This window comes from Triturus cristatus, chromosome 5_1 (assembly GCF_964204655.1).
Source record: "Triturus cristatus chromosome 5_1, aTriCri1.1, whole genome shotgun sequence".
Taxonomy (NCBI): Eukaryota; Metazoa; Chordata; class Amphibia; order Caudata; family Salamandridae; genus Triturus; species Triturus cristatus.
Genome location: NC_140587.1, coordinates 173,378,708 through 173,396,934, shown reverse-complemented (window position 1 = coordinate 173,396,934; position 18,227 = coordinate 173,378,708). Strand labels below are relative to the sequence as shown.

At 39.5% G+C, this 18,227-nt stretch overlaps 1 protein-coding gene across 2 annotated transcripts in view; it reads left to right on the top strand.

Annotated features, from left to right (window-relative positions):
- LOC146830574 (lymphocyte antigen 6E-like) overlaps positions 1 to 18,227 on the top strand; it is a 216,024-nt gene that overhangs the window by 111,296 nt on the left and 86,501 nt on the right. The window contains exon 4 of one of the 2 annotated variants that reach the window (XM_085604777.1): positions 17,948 to 18,068. The exons of the other annotated variant lie outside the window; for it this stretch is intronic. The gene's annotated coding sequence lies outside the window, so the exon portion shown is untranslated. Of the gene's footprint in view, positions 1 to 17,947; positions 18,069 to 18,227 lie in introns of those variants that run through there. 2 annotated transcript variants of the gene reach the window in all.

Genomic DNA, 18,227 nt, shown 5'->3' with positions numbered 1-18,227 from the left:
ACAATAGAGCCACATATATTATAACAATTATCACAACTATGTTCCCATTTATAAGAGAGACCAAAAAAATTTCAATGGGAACTCCTTCTTCTTCCACTACCTGAAGAAAATACATCAAAAATTCATGTGCATCTTGCTGTTCATTTTGAGAAAACTGTGTTCGTCCTGAACATACATCTAAAAGTTTTCTAATGTCAGTAGCACTTTCTATTTGAGTTTTATCTTTACTCAGCTTTTGAAAAAGGAGACTCAGCTCTGAACAGAATCTTTTTCCCTGATTTACTATTATCTGCTCTTGCAAACTTTCCAGATAAAATGCAACATTCAGCACTACATTTGCGTAGCAGTTGACACCAGAGCTATTTTCAAAATGACATCCTACAACCTGTTCTTCATTTTCCTTTTTCTTTTTGCTTGCAATTACATCACTCCTCTTTTTTTCCCTCTTCTCTACATCTTCACTACAGATATTCTCATTTTTTCTTTTACGAGAAACTACACGTTTCTCCAACACAGGATACTGACCTAAATGAGGAGCATAGCTTCTTCTTAATCTATTATACTCCTTTACACAGTTTGTATCAGCACTAACTTTTGACTCATCAAAGTCTATCATGAATAAACCTGATAATGTTTTGACTCGTGACAAAGCAACATATGCCATACCTTCTTTGAACACAGTTGAACCAATGTTCACAAATGCACAATCTACAGTCAATCCTTGAGACTTGTGAATAGTTACAGCATATGCTAGAGAAAACGGAAACTGCTTCCTACGTACATATAAGTCTTTCACAAGCATAAAACGAACTGTACAACGACAAATATCTTTAACTTCATCTATCTGATCAAATTTTATTTTTAAACATTCAACTCCTTCTTTTTTCTGGTAATTAATAAAACCCACAACTCTTCCCATCGCTCCATTAACTAAACCTTTCTCAACATCCAAATTTCTCCTTAAAAACACTCTACAGTTCATGCAAACATATAGATTTTTTTCTAATCCAGCTGTTTTGGAGATGTTCTTCTCTAGTGAGTCCAATTTATTTTTCAGTTTGCCTGTTACTGTGACAGTAATTCTTCCATCCTCAATTTTGTCCACTGCTTCCAATTTCCTGATCTCTTCCTTTTCCAATTTCAAAAGCTCCTCATTGAATATTGAGCATTCACGTAGAGTTGGCATTAAGCAGATGACACTTTTGTTTTCTGCAATGTTCTTGTATATCTTCTCTGCAACTATTTCTTCCTTTGGAAATAAATTATGTAGCAGCCGACTCTGTAATGCTTTTTTGCCAACTTCTGTCAGTAGTCCAATCCTGATATCTTTCAGAATACTTCCATATTCTTCATCGTTTGCTTGCCTCATATTAGTAGTAAGTTCCTTGTACTCAAAGAAGGACCAAATATTTGTATTTCCGATGCTTCCCAATGACTTCTTCGTGTCTTCATGTGTCACAGTATTAAACACTGGTTGTCCTTTAACTGGAGTAAGTTGCAAAAGATCTCCAAAAACTATGACGTGTTTTCCACCAAATAACATGTCATAGTCTGTCTTCAAAATTTGCTGCATTCTTAAATGCACAAAGGCAAGCATTAAGTTTGATACCATGCTCACCTCATCAATAATGAGAACTTGCATCTTCTTCAATACTCTTGAAACTTCCAAGGATGCTTCTCCAGTTAGTTTGTTGAATTGTATTTTGTTCTCATGCTCCACTGGTAACATTAGCAAACGATGTAAGGTGATTCCTTTTATGTTATATGCTGCTAACCCAGTTGGAGCAGTAACCACACAAGACAAAGTAGAATCCGTTTTTTGCTGTAGGTAGCTTCTGATGACTTTTATTAGGAAACTTTTTCCAGTTCCAGCTTGTCCGCTTACATACACCCTGATTGGATGAAATGATGTGCATGAGCACTCTTTTTTTACATGTAGAAATCCGTGATCAATTTTGTTTTTGATCTCTTCATAAATTTGTTGCTGCTCTTGATTCAGTTGTCTTTCCAAATTTTCTAAGTCTATAAATTCTTCTTGAGCTTGATTCATAGCCGTTTCCACTTCATTCATGGCTATTGATGCTTCATTTTCAATGATTGGTTGTCCTAGGGGATCTTGACTGTGTGTTCCTGAACTTTGGCTGTCCTGAGAACTGTCTCTAGCTATTTCTGCTGCAATTGTAGTTTCCTGTTCAATTTCTTCATTTAACATTTGCAGATAAGTTGTGAATGTATTGCATTGTATGCTGTCTTTGCAAGCATTAAATGAATCTTCATAGCTTTGAAATTCTCCCAGTAGTTCATCCTCTGTACGCCATGGTTTAAACAACTGTAAAAGAGCCAAGTAGTAAAATTCTTTCTTGTCAGTAGTGTCGCAACTCAGCTTCCGGTGATTTATCAAACTTCCTTTTGTTTGCTTCACCAAACATCCTTCTTCACCAACGACTTTATATTTTCCATTATTGATGTCTTCTGTGGCTTTCCTTGAATAAATGTAGTTCTGCAGCACTTCATAGAGACACATGTTCTCCAGATGTTGACTTCTCTTGGGATAATATGTGTCCAACATGTTTGTTTTCAATATATCTGTACTTTCTGGGTCATTCTCGACCAAATATTCAATTTCTCCTACAGATTTTAGTACCCGATTTCTCATTGCTGCAAGGCCTAAACTTGCCCAAATTATTCTTCTTGACTTCGAGTAGAGACTTGCAGAAGATAACCTATCTGAACATTCGTAGGATCCAATTTCTCGATGCGATAACATCTTCAAACTGAAACTGTACAGCTTCTTACTGACAGTCTTCTCGTGAGAAATCTCTTTCCACATTTCCTTCAATTCTGTTTTTTCTGATTTCGTAATGTAAGACGTTACATATCGTGCAACAGCAATGGAATTGTCAGCTACATACTGTATATCCATGTTAGCGTTCCACATGGATAAAATGACTGGGTTGTAGTCATTTATATTTTTTGATTCTTCTTTTCTTTTAAGGTTGTAGGTATTCTTAGGTGATTTTCTTGTGATAGTATGTCTCACAGCTGACATAAAACTGTTTACTCTTCCATTTGAAAGAACAGGTCTAGGAAATCCAAATCGACATTTAGTGTAGTATTTTTCTTTGCTCTTGTATTTCCGTCGACAGTATTTTCCACACCGATGACTTTGGAAACGTAAAACTTGCTCCTTTAACTTGTTCTCTTCTGTGCTTTTTGGTATAGCACATGTTGCATATTCTTGAATGTAAGATAACACTGCTTCATCAGCATCTGTTCCAAACTTTGGGGCATCCTTGATCCACAACAGCATATGAATATGAGGAGCACCTCTTGCCTGGTACTCTTTTCTCCAAAAGAAATCCACTACTTCTCCAAGGGGTGGATTTTTTTTATTGCAGATGAAGGACATCATAGCCTCAAATCTATGATTGAAATATCTGCAAACATTAACCGGATCCAATGAGCACAGTTCTCCTGCTGTCTTGTATTCGATGTTTTTAATGTTTGAATTGGCCTCTCGTAGAAAATCCAGTAAATCATCCCAAGCGTACTCGGCACAGCTTAGGGTAAGGAACCATGTTGGTGTTCCTAAATTCCGTAACATGCATTTTAGTTCACCATGGCGTCGGTACCAATATTCATTTGTCCCACGCTGACAAGCCATCAGATTGATCAGTTGTGTTTCCAAATGATCATCTCGGTGCTGCACTTTCTCCATAAAATCCTTAGCAGACACATTTTGTAAATGTACTCCACTTTTTAAAATGTGATTTACTGCATAAGACAGTGCAGACAAGTCGCTTTCAAATAAAAGATGGAACAAATAAGGAATACTTTGTCGAAATCTGGGATCTTCAGCATATAGTCTTGTAGTCCGATACTCTGAAGCTGGAATCTGTTCTGGACGTTCATCGTATCGTCCTCCTTTTCCTTTAGGAAACAGCTGAGGAAAACATCGAGCTTCCAAGCTCTCCTCCCATACACTCACAGGAGTTCCTTTTGCTTTCTTCATCTGAAAGAGATCAATATTGTCTCCCATAACTTCTTTCGAATGAAGAGGATGTATGCTAAAATGTTCATAAATTTCTTCTTCCTTTGACTTGTCCACTTTTTCAATTTGTCCAGTTGGTGTTTCTGTGTCTTCTTGAAAATCTTCTTCTTCTTCTTCTTCTATATAAATTGATTCATACCATTTGTTATTTTTTTTCAAATACAAATTTGCTCTTTGTACTTTCCGCACATCTACCAGCTCCTGCCAAATCTTCTTATTCTTTGTAGGTACACCATTAACCAGAATAATTAATGGTTCAGTTTCCAAAGTATCCGCATCAATAGTTTCCATATTTTTTTTCAAATCCAAGGGCAAATACACCACTCTACCTTTTAAACCTCTCAGTAAATCTGAAGGAGGTAATTTACCCGTTTTGGGCTCCATACGTACTATGGTCTGGAACGGATGAACACATTGAATGAGTATAGACTCATATGTATTTAATTCAGAAAGTTCAGCAGGAATAGCATCCAATTCTAAATTATTATGTACAGCTCTGGTCGGCATTCTATTTTCCTCTAACTTGTTGTAACAGTATTTACAAATACGCTGATCTTCACCCAATTCAAAACAATTTTCTAGAAATATATATGTGGCAAAATCCTTCCACTTATAATTATCTTCATTTTCACTCTTTCTGTAGAGATCAACATTCCTAGTTTGTTTTCTATAATGAGTTCTGCGGCAACAAATACAAGTAACATTTGGTCTTTCATTAGAGACTATTGCAAATTTTGTTATGTGATCATTAAATGTCTTACTTACAGAAGGTTCTACATTCTCTTCCACTTCTTCCTCATTTACTGTGTCCTTCTCTGCACTGTTTTGTTCAGGACCAAAGTAACAAAACTGAATTTCATCAACAACCTTCTCTACATCTGATACCGTTCCTCGGAACAGAGCCCTATTCAATTCATTTAACTTTATTGCTGGACTTTTGGCAAAATACAACCGTCTCACAAACTTTCTCATTTCAGTATGATGAACAGCCAGCATCCTAAAATGATGGAAAACACTATTGCACACTTTTCTAGATAGACAAGCCAGAGAATGACCCTGCAAACCAGTATTCTCTCTCACTCTGCATGGATCCAGACTTTGAAGCACCTTAATCTTCTGTTTTACACTTTTTTTACTATATTCTCTAAGAAACTCTCGAAATTTGTCAATAGAATCCTGACGCACAGTGCAAATACTACTACAATTCCAAGTGTACACTGGGGCTTTAGGACGTCTCCCCATTGCCTCATCTGCCATCACTTGTACCTCATCTCTTGGAACCATTATCTCCTTCTCCATTATGCAACCATTTTTCACTTCGTAAGCACGACCTCTGGTGTCAACTGCATGCAGCAAACTATTACTTTGAAAATAGCTCTCTTCATTAAAAAAAGGTTCACTACTTGAACTATGCATCCACTTTCCTAAAAACACTTTACAAAAGTTTGTTCTGTTCACTACTCTTTTGCTTTTGCTTTGTGATTTCAGTACATTAACCATTTTATCTAATGTACGCATCCTATTCAAAATTAATATGAATAGTTTCCTTTTTAATTCTAATGCCTTTGCTGCAATGGCTTCAATTTCTTTTTTTCTCTTGTAATATTTTGCCTTTTGCTTATATTTCTTCACATCCTTTATCAAATTGGATATAACTCTTCTCTGAAACATTTTTCTACGTATCTCTTTAAACGCTGTTTTTCTGTTTATGTAAATCTTTTCAGTTGCAGAAGGTATATTTGCATTAACTAAATTCTCAATTTTTTCCTGTTCTCTTCCTTTTGTAACATTCTTTCCAGTACAGACATTTTGTACATTTTTCTTTGTTTTGAATATATTTTTAAGAAATTGTTTTTTCTGCTTACCAGAAGATTTTTTCTTTTTCCCAACATGAGCATCTTCTACTAACTTTGGTCCTCCAGTTGTCTTCAAATATAGTTTTTTTTTTAGCGTTTTTTGAACTCTGGATTTTGTAGGCATCTTAAATTTTGTTCACTGCTCTTCAGCAATACCTGAAAAAAACTAAAAAAAAAATCCTTTATTGTATTTAAATATATTACTACATTTCTTTTCACAATAGTCACAAAACGAAATTTCTTTGCCAATTTGAATGCACACAAACTGCTCTTTTTTTTGGGCAAGTGAAAATCACTTTTACAAACTGTCACATTATGAAACCACTTTTCAGATTTTTTAAAAAGCCCATGTCCAGAGTGCTACACTCCAGCAAGGGCAACCAGCCTTAGTGATGCTGAATGTATTTGCATTACAGACTGAAACCTGAAAACCCCACTCGCTTGTAAATACTGTGCATGACTATACATGGCAAGCACATGGGTGTGTGCTAAGACTCTGCTTCTTCCCCCAAAAATTCGCTCCCCCTTTCCATCTAATGTAACTGTGAAATCACCAGAGCAATACGCAATAAATCTCTGCCTATAATTCCTCTCTGCACACAGAGTCATGTTTTCACATTAGTCCCAAAACGAAATTTCTTTGTCAATTTGAAAGTACACTTACTGCTCTTTTTTTTTTCGGGGCAAGTGAAAATCACTTTTTACAAGTGAAAATCACTTTTACAGACTGACACATTATGAAACCACTTTTTTTGATTTATTTAAATGCACATGTCCAAACTGTTTTTTCAGACCACCACCATGTGTATTCTCGGTGACTGCCTACACTCCAGCAAGGGCAACCAGCCTTAGTGATGCTGAATGTATTTGCATTACAGACTGAAACCTGAAAACCCCACTCGCTTGTAAATACTGTGCATGACTATACATGGCAAGCACATGGGTGTGTGCTAAGACTCTGCTTCTTCCCCCAAAAATTCGCTCCCCCTTTCCATCTAATGCAACTGTGAAATCACCAGAGCAAGACGCAATAAATCTCTGCCTATAATTCCTCTCTGCACACAGAGTCATGTTTTCACATTAGTCCCAAAACGAAATTTCCTTGCCAATTTGAAAGCACACTTACTGCTCTTTTTTTTTTCGGCGCAAGTGAAAATCACTTTTACAGACTGACACATTATGAAACCACTTTTTTTGATTTATTTAAATGCACATGTCCAAACTGTTTTTTCAGACCACCACCATGTGTATTCTCGGTGACTGCCTACACTCCAGCAAGGGCAACCAGCCTTAGTGATGCTGAATGTATTTGCATTACAGACTGAAACCTGAAAACCCCACTCGCTTGTAAATACTGTGCATGACTATACATGGCAAGCACATGGGTGTGTGCTAAGACTCTGCTTCTTCCCCCAAAAATTCGCTCCCCCTTTCCATCTAATGCAACTGTGAAATCACCAGAGCAAGACGCAATAAATCTCTGCCTATAATTCCTCTCTGCACACAGAGTCATGTTTTCACATTAGTCCCAAAACGAAATTTCTTTGCCAATTTGAAAGCACACTTACTGCTCTTTTTTTTTTCGGCGCAAGTGAAAATCACTTTTACAGACTGACACATTATGAAACCACTTTTTTTGATTTACTTAAATGCACATGTCCAAACTGTTTTTTCAGACCACCACCATGTGTATTCTCGGTGACTGCCTACACTCCAGCAAGGGCAACCAGCCTTAGTGATGCTGAATGTATTTGCATTACAGACTGAAACCTGAAAACCCCACTCGCTTGTAAATACTGTGCATGACTATACATGGCAAGCACATGGGTGTGTGCTAAGACTCTGCTTCTTCCCCCAAAAATTCGCTCCCCCTTTCCATCTAATGCAACTGTGAAATCACCAGAGCAAGACGCAATAAATCTCTGCCTATAATTCCTCTCTGCACACAGAGTCATGTTTTCACATTAGTCCCAAAACGAAATTTCTTTGCCAATTTGAAAGCACACTTACTGCTCTTTTTTTTTTCGGCGCAAGTGAAAATCACTTTTACAGACTGACACATTATGAAACCACTTTTTTTGATTTATTTAAATGCACATGTCCAAACTGTTTTTTCAGACCACCACCATGTGTATTCTCGGTGACTGCCTACACTCCAGCAAGGGCAACCAGCCTTAGTGATGCTGAATGTATTTGCATTACAGACTGAAACCTGAAAACCCCACTCGCTTGTAAATACTGTGCATGACTATACATGGCAAGCACATGGGTGTGTGCTAAGACTCTGCTTCTTCCCCCAAAAATTCGCTCCCCCTTTCCATCTAATGCAACTGTGAAATCACCAGAGCAAGACGCAATAAATCTCTGCCTATAATTCCTCTCTGCACACAGAGTCATGTTTTCACATTAGTCCCAAAACGAAATTTCTTTGCCAATTTGAAAGCACACTTACTGCTCTTTTTTTTTTCGGCGCAAGTGAAAATCACTTTTACAGACTGACACATTATGAAACCACTTTTTTTGATTTACTTAAATGCACATGTCCAAACTGTTTTTTCAGACCACCACCATGTGTATTCTCGGTGACTGCCTACACTCCAGCAAGGGCAACCAGCCTTAGTGATGCTGAATGTATTTGCATTACAGACTGAAACCTGAAAACCCCACTCGCTTGTAAATACTGTGCATGACTATACATGGCAAGCACATGGGTGTGTGCTAAGACTCTGCTTCTTCCCCCAAAAATTCGCTCCCCCTTTCCATCTAATGCAACTGTGAAATCACCAGAGCAAGACGCAATAAATCTCTGCCTATAATTCCTCTCTGCACACAGAGTCATGTTTTCACATTAGTCCCAAAACGAAATTTCTTTGCCAATTTGAAAGCACACTTACTGCTCTTTTTTTTTTCGGCGCAAGTGAAAATCACTTTTACAGACTGACACATTATGAAACCACTTTTTTTGATTTATTTAAATGCACATGTCCAAACTGTTTTTTCAGACCACCAGCATGTGTATTCTCGGTGACTGCCTACACTCCAGCAAGGGCAACCAGCCTTAGTGATGCTGAATGTATTTGCATTACAGACTGAAACCTGAAAACCCCACTCGCTTGTAAATACTGTGCATGACTATACATGGCAAGCACATGGGTGTGTGCTAAGACTCTACTTCTTCCCCCAAAAATTCGCTCCCCCTTTCCATCTAATGCAACTGTGAAATCACCAGAGCAATACGCAATAAATCTCTGCCTATAATTCCTCTCTGCACACAGAGTCATGTTTTCACATTAGTCCCAAAACTAAATTTCTTTGCCAATTTGAAAGCACACTTACTGCTCTTTTTTTTTTCGGGGCAAGTGAAAATCACTTTTTACAAGTGAAAATCACTTTTACAGACTGACACATTATGAAACCACTTTTTTTGATTTATTTAAATGCACATGTCCAAACTGTTTTTTCAGACCACCACCATGTGTATTCTCGGTGACTGCCTACACTCCAGCAACGGCAACCAGCCTTAGTGATGCTGAATGTATTTGCATTACAGACTGAAACCTGAAAACCCCACTCGCTTGTAAATACTGTGCATGACTATACATGGCAAGCACATGGGTGTGTGCTAAGACTCTGCTTCTTCCCCCAAAAATTCGCTCCCCCTTTCCATCTAATGTAACTGTGAAATCACCAGAGCAATACGCAATAAATCTCTGCCTATAATTCCTCTCTGCACACAGAGTCATGATTTCACATTAGTCCCAAAACGAAATTTCTTTGCCAATTTGAAAGTACACTTACTGCTCTTTTTTTTTTCGGGGCAAGTGAAAATCACTTTTTACAAGTGAAAATCACTTTTACAGACTGACACATTATGAAACCACTTTTTTTGATTTATTTAAATGCACATGTCCAAACTGTTTTTTCAGACCACCACCATGTGTATTCTCGGTGACTGCCTACACTCCAGCAAGGGCAACCAGCCTTAGTGATGCTGAATGTATTTGCATTACAGACTGAAACCTGAAAACCCCACTCGCTTGTAAATACTGTGCATGACTATACATGGCAAGCACATGGGTGTGTGCTAAGACTCTGCTTCTTCCCCCAAAAATTCGCTCCCCCTTTCCATCTAATGCAACTGTGAAATCACCAGAGCAAGACGCAATAAATCTCTGCCTATAATTCCTCTCTGCACACAGAGTCATGTTTTCACATTAGTCCCAAAACGAAATTTCTTTGCCAATTTGAAAGCACACTTACTGCTCTTTTTTTTTTCGGCGCAAGTGAAAATCACTTTTACAGACTGACACATTATGAAACCACTTTTTTTGATTTATTTAAATGCACATGTCCAAACTGTTTTTTCAGACCACCACCATGTGTATTCTCAGTGACTGCCTACACTCCAGCAAGGGCAACCAGCCTTAGTGATGCTGAATGTATTTGCATTACAGACTGAAACCTGAAAACCCCACTCGCTTGTAAATACTGTGCATGACTATACATGGCAAGCACATGGGTGTGTGCTAAGACTCTACTTCTTCCCCCAAAAATTCGCTCCCCCTTTCCATCTAATGCAACTGTGAAATCACCAGAGCAATACGCAATAAATCTCTGCCTATAATTCCTCTCTGCACACAGAGTCATGTTTTCACATTAGTCCCAAAACTAAATTTCTTTGCCAATTTGAAAGCACACTTACTGCTCTTTTTTTTTTCGGGGCAAGTGAAAATCACTTTTTACAAGTGAAAATCACTTTTACAGACTGACACATTATGAAACCACTTATTTTGATTTATTTAAATGCACATGTCCAAACTGTTTTTTCAGACCACCACCATGTGTATTCTCGGTGACTGCCTACACTCCAGCAAGGGCAACCAGCCTTAGTGATGCTGAATGTATTTGCATTACAGACTGAAACCTGAAAACCCCACTCGCTTGTAAATACTGTGCATGACTATACATGGCAAGCACATGGGTGTGTGCTAAGACTCTGCTTCTTCCCCCAAAAATTCGCTCCCCCTTTCCATCTAATGTAACTGTGAAATCACCAGAGCAATACGCAATAAATCTCTGCCTATAATTCCTCTCTGCACACAGAGTCATGATTTCACATTAGTCCCAAAACGAAATTTTTTTGCCAATTTGAAAGTACACTTACTGCTCTTTTTTTTTTCGGGGCAAGTGAAAATCACTTTTTACAAGTGAAAATCACTTTTACAGACTGACACATTATGAAACCACTTTTTTTGATTTATTTAAATGCACATGTCCAAACTGTTTTTTCAGACCACCACCATGTGTATTCTCGGTGACTGCCTACACTCCAGCAAGGGCAACCAGCCTTAGTGATGCTGAATGTATTTGCATTACAGACTGAAACCTGAAAACCCCACTCGCTTGTAAATACTGTGCATGACTATACATGGCAAGCACATGGGTGTGTGCTAAGACTCTGCTTCTTCCCCCAAAAATTCGCTCCCCCTTTCCATCTAATGCAACTGTGAAATCACCAGAGCAATACGCAATAAATCTCTGCCTATAATTCCTATCTGCACACAGAGTCATGTTTTCACATTAGTCCCAAAACGAAATTTCTTTGCCAATTTGAAAGCACACTTACTGCTCTTTTTTTTTTCGGGGCAAGTGAAAATCACTTTTACAGACTGACACATTATGAAACCACCATGTGTAACTACAACAAAAACAATTTCCATTTCTATTATTCATTTCTTAAGTTACCACATACATCCCCTCTCAAACTGTAAACTCACCTTTAAAATTAGTTAGTTGTGAAAGAAATGTGACACTCAAACAGCAGATTATCAGAGCCAGGATCTCTGTTGTGTTCACCTCTCTCCTCTCAGCAGAACCAGATAATGGCAAACTTTCCCTCTATTTTTCCACACATATACTTGTAAGTTTCAAATCTCAGTGCTTCCCCCTTTTTTTCAAATGTAATCACACATTTCTATTGGTTGAAAACCAACCCTTTTCCAAAAGTACCCTTCCCCCAACTTGACTTCTGCCTAGTACCCTTCCCCCAACTTGACTTCTGCCTGCTACCATAGCAACAGCTCATGGAACACTGCTGTGTTGAGTTAGGTCAGAAGTTCGCCAAACAATGTTTCAATTCCACAGAGCAAGAGTGCTTGACTTTTCAAACCTAACAGCAAATCCATAGTACTGTTCTTTGGTTACACATTTTTTTTTACCAATACAAAACATGCTTCTATTAATTTACACATACAGCCTAGTTTTTATTCTAGAATGGTATGAAACAGCCAATCAGTTCTTTTTGTTTTGAAAAAAATATGTATGCCTCCATTTCCAAACTGTCTTTCTTTTCATATTGCCATTCTACTGAAAGACACCTCCTGAGTGCATCCAGTTCTCCTTTGAAGATGTTCACAGTGTGGATTGTAGGGCACAGCTATGTCTTCTGGAGTGAAAAGTTTGCAGAGAAAACAGGTATGGTGAGAGACCTTGCTTTGCCAAATGTAGACATTAAATGGATTGGTCAGAGAGGGTTAAAGTGGCACCAATTGATGCCATTGGTGAAATCCTTCATTCAAATCCAACACCCTGACCTCATAATAGTGCACTGTGGTGGCAATGACCTAGGCACTTTGACTGGGGTAGGTCTGGAAATGCTTATGAAGGACACCTTTGCACAACTGTTTACACTTTTCCCTAAAACTGCCTTTGTGTTTTCCAACATATGCCAAAGGCAAAAATGGAACTGGTCCAATCATTTCTGTCCACAGATTGACAAAGCAAGAAAGCACGTCAACAAATCTGTTTCTGCTTTCCTCCGTGACTATGGTATGGGTGCCATTTACCACAACAACTTGCGTTATGACATGCAAGACATTTATAGAGGAGATGGTGTGCACTTCAATGATGAAGGGAACAGAGTCTTCCTCTTGAACCTTAGACTCTGCATCGGTACTTACTTGTAGGTACCACTAAAAAAATGACTTCATAAACACAACAGCTCTTTTTAGAGCTCCCTAATTTCTAAACTCTTAAATCTGCTTTTCATTTATTTTTTTTTATTTTTTTTACCGTACGCTTACCGTAAGCTTACCGTACGCGTACCCCGTGATTTTTTTTAAAATCAATAAATGTTTTTTTTGTACTTTTCTGTCCTTCTTTGACCCCCTTACAAATGTTAGGGGGTCTGTAACTCTCCTCATTGCCCCCTTTCCTTGTTTTCACTCTTTTTTTTCAGAGTGAAATACACAAAATGGCGGCCGCCGCTTCCTGGTTTCGGCCGATTTGAATGTTTACTAAGATCTAAGAGCCAATCAGAATCGCGCTCGCGCACGCCACCGTACGCTTACCGTAAGCGTACGGTAAGCGTACCGTAAGCGGGCTCAGATATATATATTGATTTAAAGGCTATTTTCTCAGCATCTACTGAACAGATTTACACCAAACCTACAAAAGGCACTTCCTTGACCTAGGGACTACCTCTCTGCCAAATTTTGAGTAATTCTGTTCAGCCGTTCGGGCTGTAGCTCGTTCTAAAGGTCCTATGGAAAAATGCATGGGAAAAACGCGTTTTGGGACCCCCCTTTTATCTCAGCCCCCGCTTGACGGATCCCCCCGAGACTTTCAGGGTAGGAGCGGAGCGTAGCGCCCCACCTATTTTGAGAAATTCGCGAGGATTCGTCGACCGGCGCCAAAGTTATTCAAAATAGAATGTTGAGGTTTTCCTATGGAAACGTGGTCCTAACTATAACTACCTACTGGCGACCGCCAGTAGGTAATATATATATATATATATATATATATATATATATATATATATATATATATATTCACTGAAAATAACCAAAGATTACAGAGACGTTCAAAGGCAGGAAATAGCATTTAAAACTCCATAGAAATTCACTGAAAAAAACAAAGGTGACTGAGTTGTTATAATTAGGCTCATGTTTAACTCATATAAAACCTGGGAAATTCAGCAGTTATAGTTAACTTGAACCCTGCAATGCACTGCTTATGACCTCACATATTACATCACTCATGACATGGTCAGTGCCATCCCTGATCACTTCACGGATGACATCACTGATTACATTATTCAGTGACTCCAAGTGTTTTTAAAAACGTTTGTGAGTGTTAAATATATATATACACCAAGGTGTACTGGTGTATCAGTGGGTACTTAAGTGCCTGTATGGATGATTCAGTGGGTGTGTGACTGACTTTTGAAGTGAGTGATTAGGTGTCTCAGTGACTGTGTGGGTGAGTGACTAGGTTGTGCGAATGTCTGTATCAGTCTGCCGGTTGGTATCTAAGTGGATGTATGGGTTGGTGAGTGGGCATGTGAGTGGGGGTATGGGTGACTGATTGTCTGTCTGAGTACCTGTAATGAGTGTCTGTGTGGTTGGGTGAGAGGCTGTGTGACTGCCTACATGGATGTGTGAGAGGGTGAGTCAGTGGCTGTATGGGTTAGTGAGTGTGTAATTAAATTGCTCTATGGGTGACTGAGTGTGTGTATGGGTGCGTTGAGTGAATGGGTGTGTTGGGAGTTTATGAATGACTACATGTGTGACTGAGGGATTGTGATAGTGGCTGTATGGGTGAGTGTGTGTTTGTGTGAGCGATGGTATGGGTGAGTAAGTATGTGTTAGTATCTGTGTGAATAATTGAGTGGGTGTGTACATAACTATATAGGTGAGTAAGTGACTGTGTGATTGACTCTATGGGTGACTGAGTAGTTGTGTGAGTAACTCTATGGGTGACTGACAGTGTGTGAGCGACTATATGGGTGTTTGAGTGGATATATCAGTGGCTGTATTAGTGAGTGAGTTGGTGTACAAGGGGCTGTATGGGTAACTGAGTGAATGTGTGCGCAGACCTATGAATCAGTGAGCGGGTATGTAAGTACTTGTATGGGTGTGCCAATGGTTTCCAGAATGGCAGTGTGGAGGTTGGAGTGGGTGTATGAAAGGTTATATTGGGGTGTGAGTTGGTGTGTCAGAGAGTCTGTGGATGATGTCACCAGTGATGTTTCTGTAACCTTCCTTTTTTTCTGTGAATCGCTAAGGTTTTTTAACGCTAATTCCTAACTATAACATTCCTGTAACCTTAGGTTTTTTCAGAGAATTTCTAAGGTTTTTTAAATGCTAATTCCTAACTATAACGTCCCTATAAACTTTCGTTTCTTTAGTGAATTTCTAAGGTTTTTCTAACTAGCAGTCATGTTTGCAGATTTGTGGAGAAAGGGGGCTGGGCAACAGGTCAGTACTCAGGAATCCTGCTGTGTAGGAATCACCGGAGGCACCAGGAGGGCTTCTTGACCCACAAAGTGCCTCACAAGTAAGGTGGACTTCAATTCCGAAGCATTAGTGCACCACAGGCCGTGTTTGTAGAGCGGTGAAGAAAATAGCGTGGCTTCCAAAGACCTCTTAGCTGGAGATAACAGGAGGGGTTGTTGGACCCCAAGGATGGCTGTAACACCCCAAACACCCCCCGAAGGTGCGCCCTGTGTGTGTGTATATCTATATATATATATATATATATATATATATATATATAGAGAGAGAGAACGAGAGAGAGCGAGAGAGAGAGAGAGAGAGTGAGAGAGAGAGAACGAGAGAGAGAGAGAGAGAGAGAGAGAGAACGAGAGAGAGAGAGAGAGAGAGAACGAGAGAGAGAGAGAGAGAACGAGAGAGAGAGAGAACGTGAGAGAGAGAGAGAGAGAACGAGAGAGAGAGAGAGAGAGAACGTGAGAGAGAGAGAAAAAGAGAGAGATAGAGAACAAGAGAGAGAGAGAACAAGAGAGAGAGAGAACGAGAGAACGAGAGAGAGAGAGAACAAGAGAGAGAGAGAACGAGAGAACGAGAGAGAGAGAGAGAGAACGAGAGAGAGAAAAAGAGAACGAGAGAGAGAACGAGAGAGAGAGAGAGAACGAGAGAGAGAGAGAGAACGAGAGAGAGAGAGAATGAGAGAGAGAGAGAGAGAGAACGAGAGAGAGAACGAGAGAGAGAACGAGAGAGAGAGAGAGAGAACGAGAGAGAGAGAGAGAGAACGAGAGAGAGAGAGAGAGAACGAGAGAGAACGAGAGAGAACGAGAGAGAGAGAGAGAGCGAGAGAGTGCGAGAGAGAGAGAGAGAGAACGAGAGAGAGAGAACGAGAGAGAGAACGAGAGAGAGAGAACGAGAGAGAGAGAACGAGAGAGAACGAGAGAGAGAGAGAGAGAGCGAGAGAGTGCGAGAGAGAGAGAGAGAGAACGAGAGAGAGAGAACGAGAGAGAGAGAGAACGAGAGAGAGAGAACGAGAGAGAGAGAACGAGAGAGAACGAGAGAGAGAACGAGAGAGAGAGAGAACGAGAGAGAGAGAGAGAACGAGAGAGAGAGAGAACGAGAGAGAGAGAGAACGAGAGAGAACGAGAGAGAGAGAACGAGAGAGAGAGAACGAGAGAGAACGAGAGAGAACGAGAGCGAGAGAGAGAGAGAGAACGAGAGAGAACGAGAGAGAGAGAGAACGAGAGAGAGAGAGAACGAGAGAGAACGAGAGAGAGAGAGAACGAGAGAGAACGAGAGAGAACGAGAACGAGAGAGAGAGAGAACGAGAGAGAGAGAGAGAGAACAAGAGAGAGAGAGAGAGAGAACGAGAGAGAGAGAGAACGAGAGAGAGAGAACGAGAGAGAGAGAGAGAGAGAACGAGAGAGAACGAACACTCCGCCCTATACTCCCAATGACTTGGAAAGATGAACACCTCCCCATATCCAACTCAAATCACTGGTATCCAACTATTTACTACATAGTACATTGTTTAGGGGGGTGTAACACCCCCGAAGCTGCGCCCTGTGTGTGTATATAGATAGAGAGAGAGACTCTCCGCCCGATACTCCCAATGACTTGGAATGACGAACACGGACCAAGTGACTTTGTGCTGGATTATTTATTCCATCGATACACCCAGGACCCTATAGTTAATATGCACTCACTTATGTATACTTACTTTCACAATATTCTTGTCTATAATATTTCACAGTTATATGTATTGTCAAGGAGTGTATAGTTGGAGTTAAAAATAGTGGATTTCTACTAAACAGTATATACCTACCATCATGATAATGTGGCTCTCCATGTTCTGATTACTATATTGTAGAGGATACTATGTTTAGCATCAAAGTATATATAGGTATATAAGTTGAGCTTAGAATGTAAATCCATTAACCAATTATTACCTATAAATACTTACCTTGGTGATATTGTTATAGTTGATATTCTAGGTACAATAGTTTTGTGAATGATATGAAATATAGGATATTCTGGTAGAATACAGTGAAATAGGAGAGCTATCCAATGGGGCTTGTAAACAATGTGTTTTTTCTCATTGTTAACTGCTAACTTGGTTATGCCAGTGCCCCATTCTCCCACATTCTGTGTATGGGCTAGCAGTTTTAGGGTGTGAGTAGTTGGTCTGTAGTCCTAATCAGGGAAATTGAGCCAATGTTGCAGGTGGGTATCATGTTAGAGCAAATATCTGAATGATTTATTGGTCCCTTGGGACAAGTTGTTGTGCTATTGCTGTGCAACAAGGAGAGACTATGTAGAGGATTCCAGCGCTCTATAAAAAGGTGAATTACTATATCTTCAAGAAGCACCTCATCAAAGAGTAACACCTGGATGTTGTACAACCCATATAAGTGTTTCTTTTATGAGTCTTTCTCCCCCGAGCCTCTCTCCCTCTACGCAGTAAACCCCTTCATGTATCCACTCTCTGCCCTAGTCTCCCTTTTCTTTGCACTACTCACAATAATCCACTTATAGTGCGCAGCGCTGTTTGCTTTGTAGCCTGGTTCACGCAATGTGATCCGCATTCATCCATGCAAGTGGGAAATGAGTTTGGTTTCCTTTTCAGTAGGGGTTGTGTGGTCCACAGCTTTTATTACCTTGATGTGGGCGCATTTAAGAATTTGCACTCAGTGGTTTATGTAACATAAGACTAGAGTGTTTGTTATAAATTAATAAAGTTTTGCTGTTTAAATTGCCTTATTCTATTCTCTCTACAGTGGACGGAGAGCCCTTTTCAAGAGGGTCACGTTAGTACAAGTAGTATTGAAAATGGACAGCACCTGAATAGAAATTGTATAGCTGTGATTTGTGCATTATTAAATAAAGGATTCACACATCTCAGTGCCTAATACTTTAGTGTCTCAATCGATATATTACCATTACATCTAAGTTTTTACATCGTGGGATGTTACACTGCAGGACCGTACTTGGAGGATAGAATTTCAGAACCTTTACATTGTGTCACTTCAGTTTGCAGGCAAGCATGCTTATTATGGT